This window comes from Apodemus sylvaticus, chromosome 3, assembly GCF_947179515.1.
Source record: "Apodemus sylvaticus chromosome 3, mApoSyl1.1, whole genome shotgun sequence".
Lineage (NCBI taxonomy): Eukaryota > Metazoa > Chordata > Mammalia > Rodentia > Muridae > Apodemus > Apodemus sylvaticus.
The window spans coordinates 51,974,009-51,994,639 of NC_067474.1; positions in this window are offsets into that span (position 1 = coordinate 51,974,009).

Genomic DNA, 20,631 nt, shown 5'->3' on the forward strand with positions numbered 1-20,631 from the left:
TCTGCATGAGATCTGCCCAGGACCTTCTAGCCTTCATAGTCTCAGGTGAAAAGTCTGCTGTGATTCTGATAGGTCTTCCTTTATATGTTACTTGGCCTTTTTCTCTTACTGCCTTTAGTATTCTTTCTTTGTTTAGAACATTTGGTGTTTTGATTATTATGTGACGGGAAGTATTTCTGTTCTGGTCCAGTCTGTTTGGAGTTCTCTAGGCTTCTTGTATATTCATGGGCATCTCTCTCTTTAGGTTAGGGAAGTTTTCTTCCATAATTTTATTGAAGATATTTGCTGGCCCTTTAAGTTGTAAATCTTCACTCTCATCTATGCCTATAATCCTTAGGTTTGGTCTTCTCATTGTGTCCTGGATTTCCTGGATATTTTGGGTTACAAGCATTTTGCATTTTGCATTTTCTTTAACTGTTGAGTCCATGGTTTCTATGGAATCTTCAGCATCTGAGATTCTTTCTTCTATCTCTTGTATGCTGTTGTTGATATTTGCATCTCTGTCCCCTGATTTCTTCCCAAGGCTTTCTATCTCCAAAGTTGTCTCCCTTTGAGTTTTCTTAGTTGTTTCTACTTCTGATTTTAGATCCTGGATGGTTTTGCTTAGCTCCTTCACTTGCATGTTTGTGTTTTCCTGTAATTCTTTAAGAGATTTTTGTGTTTCCTCTTTCATGAGCTCAGCCTGTTGACCAAAGTTCTCCTGTATTTCTTTAAGAGATTTTTGTGTTTCATCTTTCATGACCTCAGCCTGTTGACCAAAGTTCTCCTGTATTTCTTTAAGTGTTTTTTGCATTTCCTCCTTGTTGGCTTTTGTATTCTCCTGGATTTCTTTCAATGATTTTTGTGTTTCCCTTGCAAGGGCTTCTAACTTTTGATCCATTTTCTCCTGAATTTCTTTAAGTATGTCCTTCATGTGTTCCTGTACCAGCATCATGACCAGTGATTTTAAATCCAAATCTTGTTTTACTGGTGTATTGGGGTATCCAGGACATGTTGGTAGAGGAGAATTGGGTTCAGATGTTGCCATATTGCCTTGATTTCTGTTAGTGACGTTCCTGCGTTTGCCTTTTGCCATCTAGTTCTCACTGGTGTTAGTTTGTCTTGTCAGTGCAGGACTCACCAGTGCAAGCTGCCCCTTCCCAGTTGGCCTCTGGTGCACAGCTTACCTCCTGCACTGCTTGTAGACAGGGTGCTGCTGTCCAGGCTGTTCAGATCCCAAAGCAGGCACCCGAAGGCTCCCGCTGGGGCCCGCTGGATTCACTGGAGCACACTGACTTCTCCCAGCTGGCCGCCCGGAAACCCAGCTAGCCACTTGCAGGACTTGGAAATGTGGTGCTGCCGCCCAGGCTGATCTGGGCAGCAGAACTCCCAACCGGGTTGGTGCACACAAGGCTAGCCTAGCTGCTCAGGCCCTGAGTCTAGGCAAAAGCCTGGCAGGCCAATGTCGGTGCAAAGTTCCCCTCAGTTGTGCGTGTTAATTGGGTGTGTCAGGTGGCTAGGATGGTGGCGTGCGCGAGTTCCCTGAGAGTGCTGGGAGAGTCTGCTGGGCTAACAACCTCCTGGCTGGGTCAGCACACAGATGGCCCAACGAGCAGCCCAGGGCCTGGGGGCAGTCCAGGGCCTGACTGTCTGAGACCCCTGCTATGTCCGCCTCGGGCTATGCCTGTTAGCTGGTTTGGTTTTGCCTGCTAGGTCTCTCTGGCTTCCCATAGGCAAAATGGCGGTGGTGCGCAAACTGGCCCGGATAAACAACCTCCTGGCCGGGTTGGCACACAGATGGCCCACCTAGCAGCCCAGGGCCTGGGGGCAGTCCAGGGCCTGACCGTCTGAGACCCCTGCTATGTCCGCCTTGGGCTATGCCTGTTAGCTGGTTTGGTTTTGTCTGCTAGTCTCTCTGGCTTCCCGTAGGCAAAATGGCGGAGGTGCGTGCCAGCCCGGGCAAACAAGCTCCTGGCTGGGTCGGCACACAGATGGCCCACCGAGCAGCCCAGGGCCTGGGGGCAGTCCGGGGCCTGACCGTCTGAGACCCCTGCTATGTCCGCCTCGGGCTATGCCTGTTAGCCGGTTTGGTTTTGCCTGCTAGGTCTCTCTGGCTTCCCATAGGCAAAGTGGCGGTGGTGCGCAAACGGCCCTGATAAACAACCTCCTGGCTGGGTCAGCACACAGATGGCCCACCAAGCAGTCCTGGGCCTGGGGGCAGTCCAGGGCCTGACCGTCTGAGACCCCTGCTATGTCGGCCTTGGGCTATGCCTGTTAGCTGGTTTGGTTTTGCCTGATAGGTCTCTCTGGCTTCCCGTAGGCAAAATGGCGGCGTTGCGCGCCGGCCCAGGCAAACAAGCTCCTGGCTGGGTCGGCACACAGATGGCCTGCCAAGCAGCCCAGGACCTGGGGGCAGTCCAGGGCCTGACCGTCTGAGACCCCTGCTATGTCCGCCTCGGGCTATGCCTGTTAGCAGGTTTGGTTTTGCCTGCTAGGTCTCCCTGGCTTCCCTTAGGCAAAATGGTGGTGGTGCGCACGCAGGCCCGGGAGGAAAAAAACCTCCTGGCCGTGTTTGCACCCCGGTGGACCCCCGAGCAGCCCAGGGCCTGGGTGCAGGCCAACGCCCGTCGGGCTTAGACCCCCGCGATGTTGGTCTCGGGTTATATTTGCGTACCTCAGTCTGATTTCTCTCGCGACCAAGAACCAATATGGAGCCCTCGTAATTGACTGGCGGGAGGCAGAGTTCTGATGTGGCTTCTGTGAGGACCTGTTCTTAAAGGTATGTTTTTGCAGCTTTGTCTTCATGTGAGACTCTTAACAGTTGTAGTTGGGGAGGTCCCTTTTCCTCCTACTGGCTTGCCTTCTCCATCTTCAATACAAGGGAAGATATCTAGTCACCTTGAAACTTGATATACCACATTGGGTTGATAGCTCTGGAGGTCTATCCTTTCCTTAAGGGAAAGGAGGAGTGGATTGGGATGGGAGGAGGGAGTTAAGGGAAGAGGATAGGGAAGGGAGTGAAAGAAGATAGAGGAGAAAATGTGGTCAGGATGTAATATATGAAAGAATACATTAATAATAGTTGAAAAATTAGTACTGACATATTACTCTGCTACAAAATGGTATTATCAAACCTCCCTGGGATCCAGGATTCTTGTGGAAGACAAAAAAATTTGTCCTCAGCTTTCCTTTTACCATTTTGTATATATAAATATAAACACTTATAAAGCAACATATGTATCCACAGCAGTATGCATCATAAATATAGGAGCCAATATGTTTGGCACACATTAGAAGTGTTTTAGTTAAGATAATAGCAACATGCACAAATACACAAAAAGACATATATTTAAATGTCAAAAACTTTTGAAGTTATAATGAAAAGCAATTTCAGGTGAGCTGGTTTTGGAAATATGAAATGTTTTATTATTGAAATATTTATTAAAATAGAATATATCTATGCATGAGGAAATTGTGTGGGAAATGGAGAGTTGGATTGCTGTGAAGATATCAGCCATCTGCAGATATCATTTGTTTAAAATCTATGTATGAAAATAATATTGAACATAGGTAATCAAGTAGGGCATATACTATGTGTAGGAGCCCACTATAGACAAACATGTAGGGACTTCCATTGCATTCACCTGATCCACTTCTCACTCATTTATTACTGAAATACTGGCAATCAGAATGGGCAATGTACTAACTGATCCATTGTCATAAACTGTGATCACTGTTGCTATTATTCATATGGGAAATCAATGACCGCTTGTAATTTTGCAATGTACTTTGTAAGTTCTTAGGATTTCTTGTCCAGATTACTGGTTCTAAGCTCCATAAAAGTATACACAAATCATTTTCAATAATTATGTACTGTAAGGTATTTTAAAGAACATAAAATCTTCTTTTATTAATTTACCAATATGGCATAAATAGTTACATAGTTAGCTATATACAAATAAGCATAGAAAACAGATTCTTCTGTTTTTGGAAGAACACTTCCAAAATCAGAGTCTCTTGGTCTGTTGATAGATACCCATAATCTTAGCAATTGGAAGATCAAGGAAGGGGGATCAATAATTCAAGATCATCTTTAAGGGTGCAGCAACTATTAGACAGGCCTGGACTACATAAGATGCTGAAACAAACAAAAATCATAAACAACTAACCTCTGCAATATTTGGTATTTTTTTTCAATCTCAGGTCTAATAGAAACTTTGAACATATTAAAATTATTTATTGGACTCTATGTTAATTGTCATTCTTTGAAAATATGTTAAAATTATTCAATAACTAGTCATAGTGAAATGCTGAATGAAATTTTCTGTAACTACTTGTAAACAATAGCATTATACAAACTCTGAAGATAAGACAATTTTAGAAGGGGAATGTCAATAAAATTGTATTCATTGAAGACAGACCATTAAAATGCAGGAGATATTTTCACTAGAAACTCCTAATGGACTTAATGCCATCTTCAAATAAAATGACATCATAATTTAGACCAATATTAGAATAATAAGAATCATAAGAATTACCTTGAGAAATTATTTTTCTTTATATATCATAGTGTTTTTTTAATTACACAAAGATAAAATTATAATGAGAAATGACCTCATGGTTGTTGTATAATTTGTACTTTATTGAAACACTTATTTTAAAAAAAAGCTTAAAGAAGAATTTAAGATGGTTTGCCACTCACAAAAGCAGTCACTGACAAAAGCAGATGCTGTTTGTCCAAACTAGAAGACAATTGATCAGGATATAGATTAATGAATGAAATATTTTTGTGTAAATGTGAAGACTTTAGTTTGAAACCCAAAAACACATACAGCATAGATGAGATACAGCACAATTCATCTCTAACCCTAGTACTCCTATGAGAAGATGAAAGTTGATCCATGTGAATCCAGAATCATATGCTGAAAGTACATAGGTGCCTGAAAGAGACAACAACCAAAAGGCACTGTCCCCTTCAAGGTAATTGGAGGGGAATATAAGGACAGAGAAACAGGAGTGAGGTGATTGGAGAATGGATGAAGAGAAGAATGTTTATGGGACATATGGGGAGGGGGGATCCGGGAAAGGGGAAATCATTTGGAATGTAAACAAAGAATATATATATTTTGTTACCAATATATTTTGAAAGAACACTTCCAAAATCAGAGTCTCTTGGTCTGTTGATAGATACCCATAATCTTAGCAATTAGAAGATCAAGGAAGGGGGATCAATAATTCAGGGTCATCTTTAAGGATACAGCAACTATTAGACAGGCCTGGACTACATAAGATGCTGAAACAAACAAAAATCATAAACAACTAACCTCTGCAGTATTTGGTATTTTTTTTCAATCTCAGATCTAATAGAAACTTTGAACATATTAAAATTATTTATTGGACTCTATGTTAATTGTCATTCTTTGAAAATATATTAAAATTATTCAATAACTAGTCATAGTGAAATGCTGAATGAAATTTTCTGTAACTACTTGTAAACAATAGCATTATACAAACTCTGAAGATAAGACAATTTTAGAAGGGGAATGTCAATAAAATTGTATTCACTGAAGACAGGCCATTAAAATGCAGGAGATATTTTCACTAGAAACTCCTAATATATATATATATATATATATATATATATATATATATATATATATATATAGAGAGAGAGAGAGAGAGAGAGAGAGAGAAGCAAAAATAAATGTGAGGACAGATAGCTGATTTTGTTCTTTGAATTCTATATAAATTCTCTGGTATTTACCATAAGAAACACACACACACACACACACAAACACAAAAGAAAAAGAAACACACACACACCCTTTTCCAGTTCCAGAGGTATTAGGTGCCTGGGGTCTCCTTGTGGTTATCAGCACTCAAAGGTGGATGCACACAACCATGCACAATTAAATTTTAATACATATATAAAAGAGGAAATGCCAAAATTAAAAAAAAACATGTCTTTCATTATAGACATGAATTATAAATCCTATGAACAAGGAGTGAGCTTTGTCATCTCTGTTCCCCTTAGAACTTTTTCCTTAACTCTCTTCCTAAGTGCCTCACAGCTTAATTTTTAGTCTGATGTAATTTACAACTAACTACAAAAATCTTTGTATATATTTGTTCAAACTTACCTACAATGCTATCATATTTCTTTAATGCAAATGAATTTTGTAATTATTCTCTATCTTTATTGCAAATTACAGCTTGTTTTCCACTATTTTAGCATACATACACATGTTTCACGAAAATGATCTTTTCTAATTTTCTAATTGCTTCCTATATCTTGGAAATAATATTAGTGAGTAAGAAAACAGGAACTAACACTGTGAAAATACAAAATTCATAAAATCAATAAATTACTAAAGAACAAATAATAGAATACGGAGTGGAATTAGAAGTTCTTTCACTATTGAAACAGCAACAAAATTACTGATTAGAACTCATTTTCTCATACTACCAGTTACCATATTACATTGTATCTTATGGTACTAAGTTACACCCCCCCCCACACACACACAAACACACATACACCCACAGACATAATTTTTAAGAGGATTTAAAATATTACAATCCCTTATAATTGTTCAAAATTTCTTGGCGTTATTTTTCTTTTTCTTCCCAAGCATGTTGTTTCTGCCATTTTGTATTTTTCTTATGTTTTGCATTCACTACTAGAATTTCTTTTCCAACATGTATTACTTTAAACTTAGTCCATGGCATATCAATTGAAATAAATTCAAAAACCCAATGGAAGATGACAATAATAGAAGTGAGACTTCTAGGAACATATCAGAACACTATACTTTTCATTTTTATTGTAAATTCACACAAATCTAAAAATTAATGTCTGTTTTTCAAAATGAAATATTCTATGACACAATCTCTATTACTTTGTAATATATTATTAAAGTAGCATATTATGAAAGTAATTTTCTCTATAACTGACCTAAAATTTATGTTGGAAATTTTGAAAAATGGAGCAAATGAATAGTCACTTGAAATCTAATGAATACATTAATTACTTTTAAATTTTGTAGCAATTGTGGTATACTTTGTAATTTGTTGAAAATAGATCAAAATATTAATGTTGCTATTTTGCATTTAAGAGGATATAATTTCCAAAGGACTATTGCTATTATGAGTTACATAATACAGTGGAATCAATTGTATATAACACTCGAGAGTGTATTATAAAAATCTAAAATAATATTTAATACAAGTAGGAAAAGATTTTCTGATGATGTAAATAAGGAGAGATTTTAAGGTTAGAGTACAAAAGTTTGGGTGTGAATAACTTTCTTTCCATAGAAAAGAGACACATCATTATGTTGTCTCTAATATTATCCAATGATTGCCAAACTACTTAAGAGTCTCTTAAAACTTGTATGAAGAACCCTTACTTAAATTCAGAAATGAGAAAATATGAATATTTGAGCAATGTTTAAATAATGTTGATACTAAGCCATTCATAGTAATTGATTTCTAAAAATATAACCTAAAATTGTGCTTTATTTAACACCTGTCATTATATTCAGTATAAAGATTGAAATGCCAAACTCTGCATTATAACAAAACAGGAAAATTAAGAATAAGTATTTAATAGATAAAAATATATTTTAGTATGATTTGTTTACCAAAGGTTTGAATTTTAGTAGAATTTTAAAGAAAATTTTGGTGGAAGTATAAATCAACATTTTATGATTCAAATAAACATATTTAAACACAACAGTTCATATAACTTACAACCACCAGAAGCAATTTTGAATTTTTAAGACTTGTGATCCCTTCCACTTTAACAATTTTAAAGGATACATGTTTATTCCTAGTAGCTTCCAATGGAAGATCTCCAAAGTGTTTAGTATTCTTTCATTTTAATAAAAACATCTTCAAACTCTTTGAAAATCTCTTAGATGTCATTGTCTTTATGAATATCCAAGTCCTACAAAATCAAATCATACATTTCACTTGATTTTGTTCCTTAGGATTAATAGGATTGATTTTATTCCTCAGGAATAATAGAATAGAAACCACGTTAATGGGGAAAATATTGGGAATACTATAATCAAAGTAATAAGAAGCAATTAGTAATTCAGGAATAAGATACTGATTTGTTGCCCACTTTACTGATCACAGTGGGTGATAGAAAAATCAACTAGACATAATCTCACTGTAGTACAAATTCACTGTAGAGAGAGATGGGAAATTATATAAACATGTCAATTCAAATTAGTGATATATAACTGATCACAGGAAGATAAAAAATATAAAAAACTACATGGAACTAGTTATGTCATTGGACATTTGGAAATATTTGCTGAATATGTTGTTACTCTAAAATTAGATGAAACTTTGGCATTCATGGAACACATTGCTGTAGATGAGACATGAATAAAAAAATTAAAAAAAATTCCTTATAAAAATGAATTAATTTGAACAAATTTGTTTTGACATACTATTTTCTTCCACTTAAACTACTATCGTGAAAAGTTTCAGCCTACATATGTGAAAACCTTTACTATGTATGCTTGGAAATTATAAATATTTCAAACATTACTAAAGTTTTGGTGTCTTCTTGATTATACGATAAACATGGTAAATGTTAAAAAAAACTTAATAAAAAGAAATTCAATAGGTTGATTTAATTGGATAATACCTAGAGTTGATGAATAAATGTATTAATAGTTTTGAAAATTATTATTTGAGATTTTGTTCTCTTTCTAAGCAAGTATAACACAGCGTACACAATTTTACTGTAATATCCCAAAGGAAAAATTTCTGGGATAGAGATAATAATTTAATGTTTATGATAATTGTAAACAAAAATTCTGTTACAATATATAATAATCCTGTCTGCTCGTTGCTCTGAGAGAGAGATTGTTTTTGCCTAAAATATCTGGTTGCTGATTTAAAATTCTTTTAATAAAATAATGGATAGAGCGATTTATAAGGGCTGGACTGGAAGGAAAGGATCTGGTTTTGATCCAAATCATCACAAATGAAAACCAAAAACAAAACAATACCAAGGATGGAAAAAGGCATGATTTTTGGAATGCCAAACGATGAGTTTGATTTAAATAAAAATGATTAAACTTGTTATACACAAACAGTATCTTATCCTGTTAAATGTACAATGCAGGTGGGATTTTCACATTTTATGGATTAATGAGAACATTCTTGTCATCTACAAAATCTCATAAAAATATTTGACCAACAAAAGATTACAAATTGCTTGTTGGTTAATGTAAACTACTTTGACATTAAGGTTGTTTTTTATTTAGGTTTAGGAAACTCTCCCTGTTTTTTTTTTTTTTTTTTTTTTTTTTTATGCCTCTTCTTCATAAAATCTTTCCTATGTAACAAAATTTTAGAGTCCAAGCTTTACTGAAAACCCCTAAATACACAAAAGTCAGGTTCAATTTGTAAATCACTTTTTGCATAGTAGGATCATAGATAATATTCACAGGCAATAAAAAAACATCATGGTAAAATAATTTTTTTCCTATAGATATCAGACTGATGACAGCTCTCATTGCTCATCTTAGAAAAATTTAATTTCACAGCCAGTTTCAAATTCCTGCTGTTTCAGCAGGGTTTGCAGAATACAAGAATGAGCAGAGTAATGCCCTGCTATAAAGCATCTATGAAATCCGTAATTCCAAACACTCCATAAAAAGCTTGCACTGCTTTTAGATATTTCTTAAAATGAAGAAAGTTTCTTTGGCAATGATTCCTCAGAAATGTTTAAAACTTTGCTGCCAATTTTACACATCTGCAGTGGATAAGTCCTATTGCCCCATAGTGTCAAGTATGCAAAAATTTAATTGCTTTTTATAGTATTTGCTTTCAAAGAGACATAGAATGAAAATGAGCTGAAAGAAGTAGATATAATCTGAATTAAACTATCCTGTGATCTTAAAATATTAGAAAGTATCATAAAGTCCTAATTATTATTTTCCCTTTCTTTTTTTTTAGTTTTTTTTTATTTGATATATTTTTTATTTACATTTCAAATGATTTCCACTTTACTGGCCCCCCACTGCCCGAAAATCCCATAAGCCCTCTTCCCTCCCCCTGTTCTCCCATTCACCCCTTCTCACTTCCCTGTTCTGGTTTTATCCTATACTGCTACACTGAGTCTTTCCAGAACCAGGGGCCACTCCTCCATTCTTCTTGTACATCATTTGATGTGTGGATTATGTTTGGGGTATTCCAATTTTCTAGGCTAACATCCACTTATTAGTGAGTGCATACCATGATTAATCTTTTGAGACTGGGTTACCTCACTTAGTATGATGTTTGCCAGCTCCATCCATTTGTCTAAGAATTTCATGAATTCATTGTTTCTAATGGCTGGATAGTACTCCATTGTGTATATATACCACATTTTTTTGAATCCATTCTTCCATTGAGGTATACCTGGGTTCTTTCCAGGTCCTGGCTATTATAAATAGGGCTGCTATAAACATAGTGGAGCATGTATCCTTATTTTCTGCTGGGGAATCCTCTGGGTGTATGCCCAGGAGTAGTATAGCAGGATTCTCCAGAAGTGACATGCCCAGTTTTCTGAGGAACTGCCAGACTGTTACTATTACTGTCTGAACTATTGGTGGTTTGTTCAGAAAGTTGTGTCCTTCCAATGAGTTCAAGGCTATTTCCCACATTCTCCTCTATTAGAATTTTAATATTTCCAGTTGTATGTTGAGTTTTTTTGCATAGTGTTAACTATGCATCTATTTTCATCCTTCTAAATATCAGCATTCAGTTAAACCACCACCATTTGTTGAAGGTGCTTTCTTTTTTACATTGTAAGTTTGGATACTTTGTGGCCCAAATTGAGCCCTATCTAAAAGGCAAGAATCAATCTCTACCACGATTATTAATATCTGGTTATCCTTGAAGACATAAGTCCTGTGAGAAGCACCATCCAGAAACAAATGGAGAGAACCCCAGCCAAACATTAGATGGAGTTTGGGAAGTCTTATGGAATAGTTGGAGGATGGATTGAGCAATAGGGACTCCACAAAAAGACCCACAGAGTCAACAAACCTGGTCTTTTGGGACCTCCCAGAGACTGAACTACCAACTAAAAAGCATACGTTGGCTGGACCAAGAACCCTGTACATACCTAGCAAATGTGTAACTTGGACTTCATGTGGATCCCACAAAAACTGGAATATGGACTTACCGTGATTTTGTTCCTTACCTCTGGATGCTATTTCCCTCTCTGGGCTTTAATGTCTGGCTTCAGCGTGAGAGAAGTCCTTCAGTGACTTGAGGTGCCAAGGTAGGTTGGTACCAAGGGTGCAGGCATCTCTCCATTCTCAGAAAGAGAATGGGGAATGGGAGGAAGTGTTGTGTGAGGGGAGTCTGGGAGCAGAGGGGGTATGATTAGGATGTAAAGTGAAAAAATATAGAAATTAACGGAAAATATTAGAAAGTAAAATAACTACTTTTTATACTAAAAAATTGAGGTTTTCACAATGCCCAGGAGTGGTATAGCAGGATCTTTCAGAAGTGACATGCCCAGTTTTCTGACAGAATGCAAGACTGATTTCTAGAGTGGTTGTACTAATTTGCAACCCCACCAGCAGTGGAGGAGTGTTCCTCTTTCTCCACATCCTTGCCAATATCTGCTGTCTCCTGATTTTTTTTTATTCGATATATTTTTTATTTACATTTCAAATGATTTCCCCTTTTCTAGCCCCCCAATCCCAAAAGTCCCGTAAGCCCCATTCTCACCCCCTGTCCTCCCACCTACCCCTTCCCACTTCCCCTTTCTGGTTTTGCCGAATACAGCTTTACTGAGTCTTTCCAGAACAAGGGGCCACTCCGCCTTTCTTCTTGTACCTCATTTGATGTGTGGATTATGTTTTGGGTATTCCAGTTTTCTAGGTTAATATTCACGTATTAGTGAGTGCATACCATGATTAACCTTCAGAGTCTGGGTTACCTCACTTAGTATGATGTTCTCTAGCTCCATCCTTTTGCCTAAGAATTTCATGAAATCATTGTTTCTAATGGCTGAATAGTAATCCATTGTGTAGATATACCACATTTTTTGCATCTACTCTTCTGTTGAGGGATACCTGGGTTCTTTCCAGCATCTGGCAATTATAAATAGGGCTGCTATGAACATAGTAGAGCATGTATCCTTATTACATGGTGGGGAATCCTCTGGGTATATGCCCAGGAGTGGTATAGCAGGATCTTCTGGAAGTGACATGCCCAGTTTTCAGAGGAACCACCAGACTGATTTCCAGAGTGGTTGTATCAATTTGCAACTCCACCAGCAGTGGAGTAGTGTTCCTCTTTCTCCACACCCTCTCCAACACCTGCTGTCTCCTGAATTTTTAATCTTAGCCATTCTGACTGGTATAAGGTGAAATCTCAGGGTTGTTTTGATTTGCATTTCCCTAATGCCTAATGAAGTTGAGCATTTTTTAAGATGCTTCTCCGCCATCTGAAGTTCTTCAGGTGAGAATTCTTTGTTTAACTCTGTACCCCATTTTTTAATAGGGTTGTTTGGTTTTCTGAAGTCTAACTTTTTGAGTTCTTTATATATATTGGATATTAGCCCTCTATCTGATTTAGGATTGGTGAAGATCTTTTGCCAATTGGTTGGTTGCCGATTTGTCCTTTTGATGTTGTCCTTTGCTTTACAGAAACTTTGTAATTTTATGAGGTCCCATTTGTCAATTCTTGATCTTAGAGCATATGCTATTGGTGTTCTGTTCAGAAACTTTCTCCCTGTACCGATGTCCTCAAGGGTCTTCCCCAGTTTATTTTCTATTAACTTCAGTGTGTCTGACTTTATGTTGACTTTATCCTTGATCCATTTGGAGTTGAGCTTAGTACAAGGAGACAAGAATGCATCAATTCACATGCAGAAGAACCAGCACCATTTGTTGAAAAGGCTATCTTTTTTCCATTGGATGTTTTCAGCCCCTTTGTCGAGGATCAAGTGGCCATAGGTATGTGGGTTCATTTCTGGATCTTCAATCCTGTTCCATTGATCCTCCTGCCTGTCACTGTACCAATACGATGCAGTTTTTAACACTATTGCTCTGTAGTATTGCTTGAGGTCAGGGATACTGATTCCCCCAGACTTTCTTTTGTTGCTGAGGAGAGTTTTAGCTATCCTGGGTTTTTTGTTATTCCAGATGAATTTGATAATTGCTCTTTCTAACTTTGTGAAGAATTGAGATGGGACTTTGATGGGTATTGCATTGAATCTGTAGATTACTTTTGGCAAAATGGCCATTTTAACTATATTGATTCTACCGATCCATGAGCATGGGAGGTTTTCCCATTTTTTGAGGTCTTCTTCCATTTCCTTCTTCAGAGTCTTGAAGTTCTTGTCATACAGATCTTTCACATGTTTGGTAAGAGTCACCCCAAGATACTTTATAATGTTTGTGGCTATTGTGAAGGGGGTCATTTCCCTAATTTCTTTCTCAGCCTGCTTATCCTTTGAGTATAGGAAGGCCACTGATTTGCTTGAGTTTATTTTATAACCTGCCACTTTGCTGAAGTTATTTATCAGCTGTAGGAGTTCTCTAGTGGAGTTTTTTTGGGCCACTTAGGTAGACTATCATGTCATCTGCAAATAATGATAGTTTGACTTCTTCCTTTCCAATTTGTATCCCTTTGACCTCCTTATGTTGTCAAATTGCCCAAGCTAGTACCTCAAGTACAATATTGAAAATATAAGGAGAAAGTGGGCAGCCCTGTCTAGTCCCTGATTTTAGTGCGATTGCTTCAAGTTTCTCTCCATTTAGTTTGATGCTGGCTACCAGTTTGCTGTATATTGCTTTTACTATGTTTAATTTCCTTGACAGATACCAAATACCAAAATTAAATCAGGACCAAATAGATCATCTAAACAGTCCCATAATGCCTAAAGAAATAGAAGGAGTCATAGAAAGTCTTCCAACCAAAAAAAGCACAGGACCAGATGGTTTCAGTGCAGAATTCTATCAGACCTTCAAAGAAGAGTTAACACCAATACTCTTCAAAATATTCCACAAAATAGAAACAGAAGGAACACTACCCAGATCCTTCTATGAAGCCACAATTATGCTGATACCAAAACCACACAAAGATCCAACAAAGAAAGAGAACTTCAGACCAATTTACCTTATGAACATTGATGCAAAAATACTCAATAAAATTCTTGCCAACCGAATCCAAGAACACATCAAAATGATCATCCACCATGATCAAGTAGGCTTTATCCGAGGAATGCAGGGTTGGTTCAATATACGGAAATCCATCAATGTAATCCACTACATAAACAAACTCAAAGAAAAAAATCACATGGTCATTTCATTGGATGCTGAAAAAGCATTTGACAAAATTCAGCATCCTTTCATGCTTAAAGTCTCCTGAGTTTTTAATCTTAGCCGTTCTGACTGATGTAAGGTGAAATCTCAGGGTTGTTTTGATTTGCATTTCCCTGATGACTAGTGAAGTTGAGCATTTTTTAAAGATGTTTCTCTGCCATTGGAAGTTCTTCAGGTGAGAATTCTTTGTTTAACTCTGTACCCCATTTTCAATAGGGTTATTTAATTTTCTGGTGTGTAGCTTCTTGAGTTCTTTGTATATATTGGATATTAGCCCTCTATCTGATGGAGGGTTGGTACAGATCTTTTCCCAATTTGTTGGTTGCTGATTTGTCCTTTTGATGGTGTCCTTTGCTTTACAGAAACTTTGTAATTTTATGAGGGCCAATTTGTCAATTCTTGATCTTAGAGCATAAGCTATTGGTGTTCTTTCAGGAACTTTTGCCCTGTACCGATGTCCTCAAGGGTCTTCCCCAGTTTCTTTTCTATTAGCTTCAGAGTGTCTGGCTTTATGTGGAGGTCTTTGATCCATTTGGAGTTGAGCTTAGTATGAGGAGACAAGGATGGATCAATTTGCATTCTTCTGCATGCTGACCTCCAGATGAACCAGCACCATTTGTTGAAAAGGCTATCTTTTTTCCATTGGATGTTTTCAGCCCCTTTGTCGAGGATCAAGTGGCCATAGGTGTGTGGGTTCATTTCTGGATCTTCAATCCTGTTCCATTGATCCTCCTGCCTGTCACTGTACCAATACCATGCAGTTTTTAACACTATTGCTCTGTAGTATTGCTTGAGGTCAGGGATACTGATTACCCCAGAATTTCTTTTGTTGTTGAGAATAGTTTTAGCTATCCTGGGTTTTTTTTTATGCCACATGAATTTAAGAATTGCTCTTTCTAACTATGAAGAATTGAGTTGGGATTTTGATGGGTATGCGTTGAATATGTATATTGCTTTTGGCAAAATGGCCATTTTAATTATATTAATCCTGCCAATCCATGAGCATGGGAGGATTTTCCATTTTTTGAGGTCTTACTCTATTTCCTTCTTCAGAGTCTTGAAGTTCTTGTCATATAGATCTTTCACATGTTTGGTAAGAGTCACCCCAAGATACTTTATACTGTTTGTGGCTATTGTGAAGGGGTTATTTCCCTAATTTCTTTCTCAGCCTGCTTATCCTTTGAGTGTAGGAAGGCTACTGGTTTGCTTGAGTTGATTTTATAACCTACCACTTTGCTGAAGTTGTTTATCAGCTGTAGGAGTTCTCTAGTGGAATTTTTTTGGGTCACTTAGGTAGACTATCATATCATCTGCAAATAATGATAGTTTGACTTCTTCCTTTCCAATTTGTGTCCCTTCGACCTCCTTATGTTGTCTAATTGCCCGAGCTAGTACCTCAGGTACAATATTGAAAAGATAAGGGGAAAGTGGGCAGCCCTGTCTAGTCCCTGATTTTAGTGGGATTGCTTCAAGTTTCTCTCCATTTAGTTTGATGTTGGCTCCTGGTTTGCTGTATATTGCTTGTACTATGTTTAGGTATGGGCCTTGAATTCCTGTTCTTTCCTTTTCATCCTTTAAATATGAAAGGATGCTGAATTTTGTCAAATGCTTTTTCAGCATCCAATGAAATGACCATGGGTTTTTTTTTCTTTTAATTTGTCTATGTACTGGATTACATTGATGGATTTCCGTATATTGAACCAACCCTGCATCCCTGGGATAAAGCCTACTTGATCATAGTGGATGATCGTTTTGATGTGTTCCTGGATTCAGTTGGCCAGAATTTTACTGAGTATTTTTGCATCAATGTTCATAAGGGAAATTAGTCTGAAGTTCTCTTTCTTTGTTGGATTTTTGTGTGGTTTTGGTATCAGCATCATTGTGGATTCGTAGAAGGAAAAGGGTAGTGTTCCTTCTGTTTCTATTTTGTGGAATAGTTTGAAGAGTATTGGTATTAGGTCTTCTTTGAAGGTCTGATAGAATTCTGTACTGAAGCCATCTGGTCCTGGGCTTTTTTTGGTTGGAAGGCTTTCTATGACCCCTTCTATTTCTTTAGGCATTATGGGACTGTTTATATGATCTATTTGGTCCTGATTTAATTTTGATATTTGGTATCTGTCTAGGAAATGTCCATTTTCTCCAGATTCTCCAGTTGTGTTGAGTATAGGCTTTTGTAGTAGGATCTGATGATCTTTTGAATTTCTTCAGTTTCTGTTGTTATATACCCCTGTTCATTTCTAATTTTGTTAATTTGGATACTTTCTCACTGCCCTTTGGTCAGTCTGGCTAAGGGTCTATCTTTCTTGTTGATTTTCTCAAAAAACCAGCTTCTGGATTCATTGATTCTTTGTATGGTTTTCTTTGTTTCCACTTGACTGATTTCAGCCCTGAGTTTGATGATTTCCTGTCTTCTACTCCTCCTGGGTGAATAGGCTTCTTTTTGTTCCAGGGCTTTCAGGTGTGTCCTTAAGCTGCTAATGTATGCACTCTCCATTTTCTTTTTGGAGGCACTCAGGGCTATGAGTTTTCCTCTTAGCACTACTTTCATTGTGTCCCAAAGATTTGGGTATGTTGTGCCTTCATTTTCATTAAATTCTAAAATATCTCTGATTTCTTTCTTTCTTTCTTCTTTGGCCAAGGTGTCATTGAGTAGATTATTGTTCAGCCTCCATATGTATGTGGGCCTTCTGTTTTTTTGTTGCCATTGAAGACCACTCTTACTCCATAGTGATCTGATAGGAGGCATGGAATTAGTTCGATCTTTTTATATTTGTTTAGGACTCTCTTGTGACCAATTATATGGTCGATTTTGGAGAAGGTACCATGAGGTGCTGAGAAAAAGGTATATTCTTTTGTTTTCGGGTGGAATGCTCTATAAATATCAGTCAAGTCTAATTGGTCCAAAGCTTCAATTAGTTTTATTGTGTCCCTGTTTAGTTTCTGTTTTCCTGATCGGTCCATTGAGGAGAGTGGAGTGTTGAAGTCACCCACAATAATTGTGTTGGGTGAAATGTGTGCTTTTAGCTTTAATAAAGTTTCTTTTACGAATGAGAGTGCCCTTGCATTTGGTGCATAGATGTTCAGAATTGAAAGTTCTTCTTGGTGGATTTTTCCTTTGACCAGCAAGAAGTGCCCTTCTGTATCTCTTTTGATGACTTTAGGTTGAATAACAATTTTATCTGATATTAAGGTTACTCCGGCTTATTTCTTGAGACCATTGGCTTGTAAAATTATCTTCCAACCTTTTACTCTAAGGTGGTTTTTGTCTTTGACAATGAGGTGTGTTTCCTGTATGCAGCAAAATGTAGGGTCTTGTTACCTTATCTAGTCTGTTAGTCTATGTCTTTTTATTGGGGAATTGAGTCCATTGACGTTAAGAGATATTAAGGAGTAGTGATTATTACTTCCTGTCATTTTCGATGTTATTTTTATATTTGAGTGGTTATCTTCTTTTGGGTTTGATGAAAGAAGGTAACTATCTTACTTTTTCCAGGGTGTTTTCCTCCTTGGATTGGAGTTTTCCTCCTATTATTCTTTGTAGAGCTGGGTTTGTATAAAGATATTGTGTAAATTTGATTTTGTCATGGAATATCTTGGTTTCTCCATCTATTGTGATTGAGAGTTTTGCTGGGTATAGTAGTCTTGGCTGACATTTGTGTTCTCTTAGAGTCTGCATGAGATCTGCCCAGGATCTTCTAGCTTTCATGGTCTCTGGTGAGAAGTCTGGTGTGATTTTGATTGGTTTTCCTTTATATGTTACTTGGCCTTTCTCTCTTACTGCCTTTAATATTCTTTCTTTGTTTTAGTACATTTGGGGTTTTGATTATTATGTGACGAGAGGTATTTCTGCTCAGGTCCAGTCTGTTTGGAGTTCTGTAAGCTTTTTGTATATACATGGGCATCTCTCTCTTTAAGTTGGGAAAGGTTTCTTCCATAATTTTTTGAAGATATTTGCTGGCCCTTTAACTTGTAAATCTTTACTCCCATATATATCTATAATCCTTAGGTTTGGTCTTTTTATTGTGTTCTGGATTTCCTGGATGTTCTGGGATACAAGCTTTTTGCATTTTGCATTTTCTTTGACTGTTGAGTCAATGGTTTCTATGGTATCTTTGGTATCTTTGGCATCAGAGATTTTAAATCCAAATCTTGTTTTTCTTGTGTTTTTGCATAATCAGGGTTTGCTGATGTTGGAGCTTGGTTCAGATGCCAGGATTCCTGATAGTGATGTTATAGAATTCCTAAATTGATACAAGTAAACATGATTAAGTAAAAGATGCCAATAAATGCCTGTAAACCTTCATGTGTCATACAATAATTGTACTAGGAAAAGAAATCAGGCTTGGAACAAATATAGGCTCAAGGAAAACATTCCTTCTATGGTATGAATGAGGTCACTATCTGGTAAATAAAGGTCATAAACTGGGAATGGATGATTTATTTTAGGTGCAAAGACAGAAAATAAACTATTGACTAGTTTACCTATACAAAATTTCAAAACTAATAAGATACAGACAAATGACTTGTCTTTTAAAAAAACCTGCTAACTTCTGACATAAACATCCCTTATACTTATATTGAACTCGTGGAACTAGAAGCAATTAAGAATGTTTAGTCAATAGCTGGTGTTAATGGAAAGACATGTAAAAAAATTCTGCTATTATTCCTTAAGTGTTATTGATCTATGACATGAATAATTACATTAAACTTAATATGAACTTATCACAATGTAAAAGTGTTGAGAAAATCATGCAATTTATTGTTCAACAGTGACAGTCTATCTGATAGTTGTATGAGGTATAATTTGAGAGACAGTATATAAACTGGTAATAGAAAATTAAGTTATTGTAACTTTCTCTATGGAGCTTTCTTCCATCCACCAAATATGAGTACATATGTGTATGTGTGAAGTTCCTGTAGTTTTGCACATATACATGTGTGTATGTACATAAATGTATGTGTGTAAAGTGTTTGGTGCTTTTCCTTCTTTGCTTCATCCAAAATGAGTGAGCGCTTTTTTTTTTTCTGCATGCCTGAATTTTCTATTTTCCTTATTTCCTTTTTTTTTCTTTTCTCTCTTATTATTAATATGTTAATGAGCTCAAAACCTCCTGCCTGTTTAGAGGGTACCCCTGCCCCCTTCCCCCTGCCCCCACCTCAGATCCAGAAAGAAAAGAACATAGTAACTAAAACATTATTTTTCCTAAATTCCCTGCTAAAATCACGAATAAATTACCAGAAGCCCATAGATTTTAGTCTTAGAAGAGCAAAGAGTTAAGGACAAAAGAATCACATACTAAATGAGGTAAACCAGTCTCAAAAGATCAATCATGGTATGCACTTACTGATAAGTGGATATTAGCCTAGAAACTTTGAATGCCCAAGACATAATCCACATATTAAATGATGTCCAAGAAGAACGGAGGAGTTCCCCCTGGTTCTGGAAAGACTCAGTGCAGCAGTATAGGGGAATACCAGAACAGGGAAGTGGGAAGGAGTAGATGGGGGAACAGGGGGAGGGAAGAGGGCTTATGGGACTTTCAGGGAGTGGGGAGCCAGAAAAGGGGAAATCATTTGAAATGTGAATGGAGAATATACCGAATTAAAAAAAAGAAACAAAGAATCAACAAAGATAAAGCAGCTTTGGCCTCCACTCCGTGACCCCCATATCCCTTCATTGCCTTCCCTGGGAAACCTTGTGATGACAGGCTGGTTATATGCAATATAAAAACTTGGTTCTGTAAAGTGAATATGACATATAGTCAACAGAAATTTTTGGTTATAGGTGCTTAGGTGCATTTACCATATTTTAAAACAACTAGAATATATTTCTATATATTTTAATAAAGTTTAGTCAATAATTTTGCAGTTCATTACATATGGACAAGTAAAATACATTTTATCATTAACATTTATGACAGGAGATATATTGAGGAGTTGAAAATGTAAAAAAAAATCACACTTTTATAAGGATTTAACATCACAAATAAACTCCCCAGAATATAAAATATTCTAATTTGACATTGCATTCTTTACTGATAGAGGAAGTAGTGACAATGTAATGAGAACATATCGTAGGCAAAAGTAACTAAACAGGCTCCTGTCTGCAAGTGCTTTAGGGTATCAGCAATATTGCCTGGGTTTGTGTCCTTATATGGAATAGATTCCTAGATGGGACAGTCCCTGGATGACCTTTCCTTTAGACTTTGATCCATACTTTGTCCGTGCATTTTCTTTTGACAGGAGGAATTCTGGACTAATATTTTTGAGGTGGGTGTGTGACCCTATTACTCAACCGGGG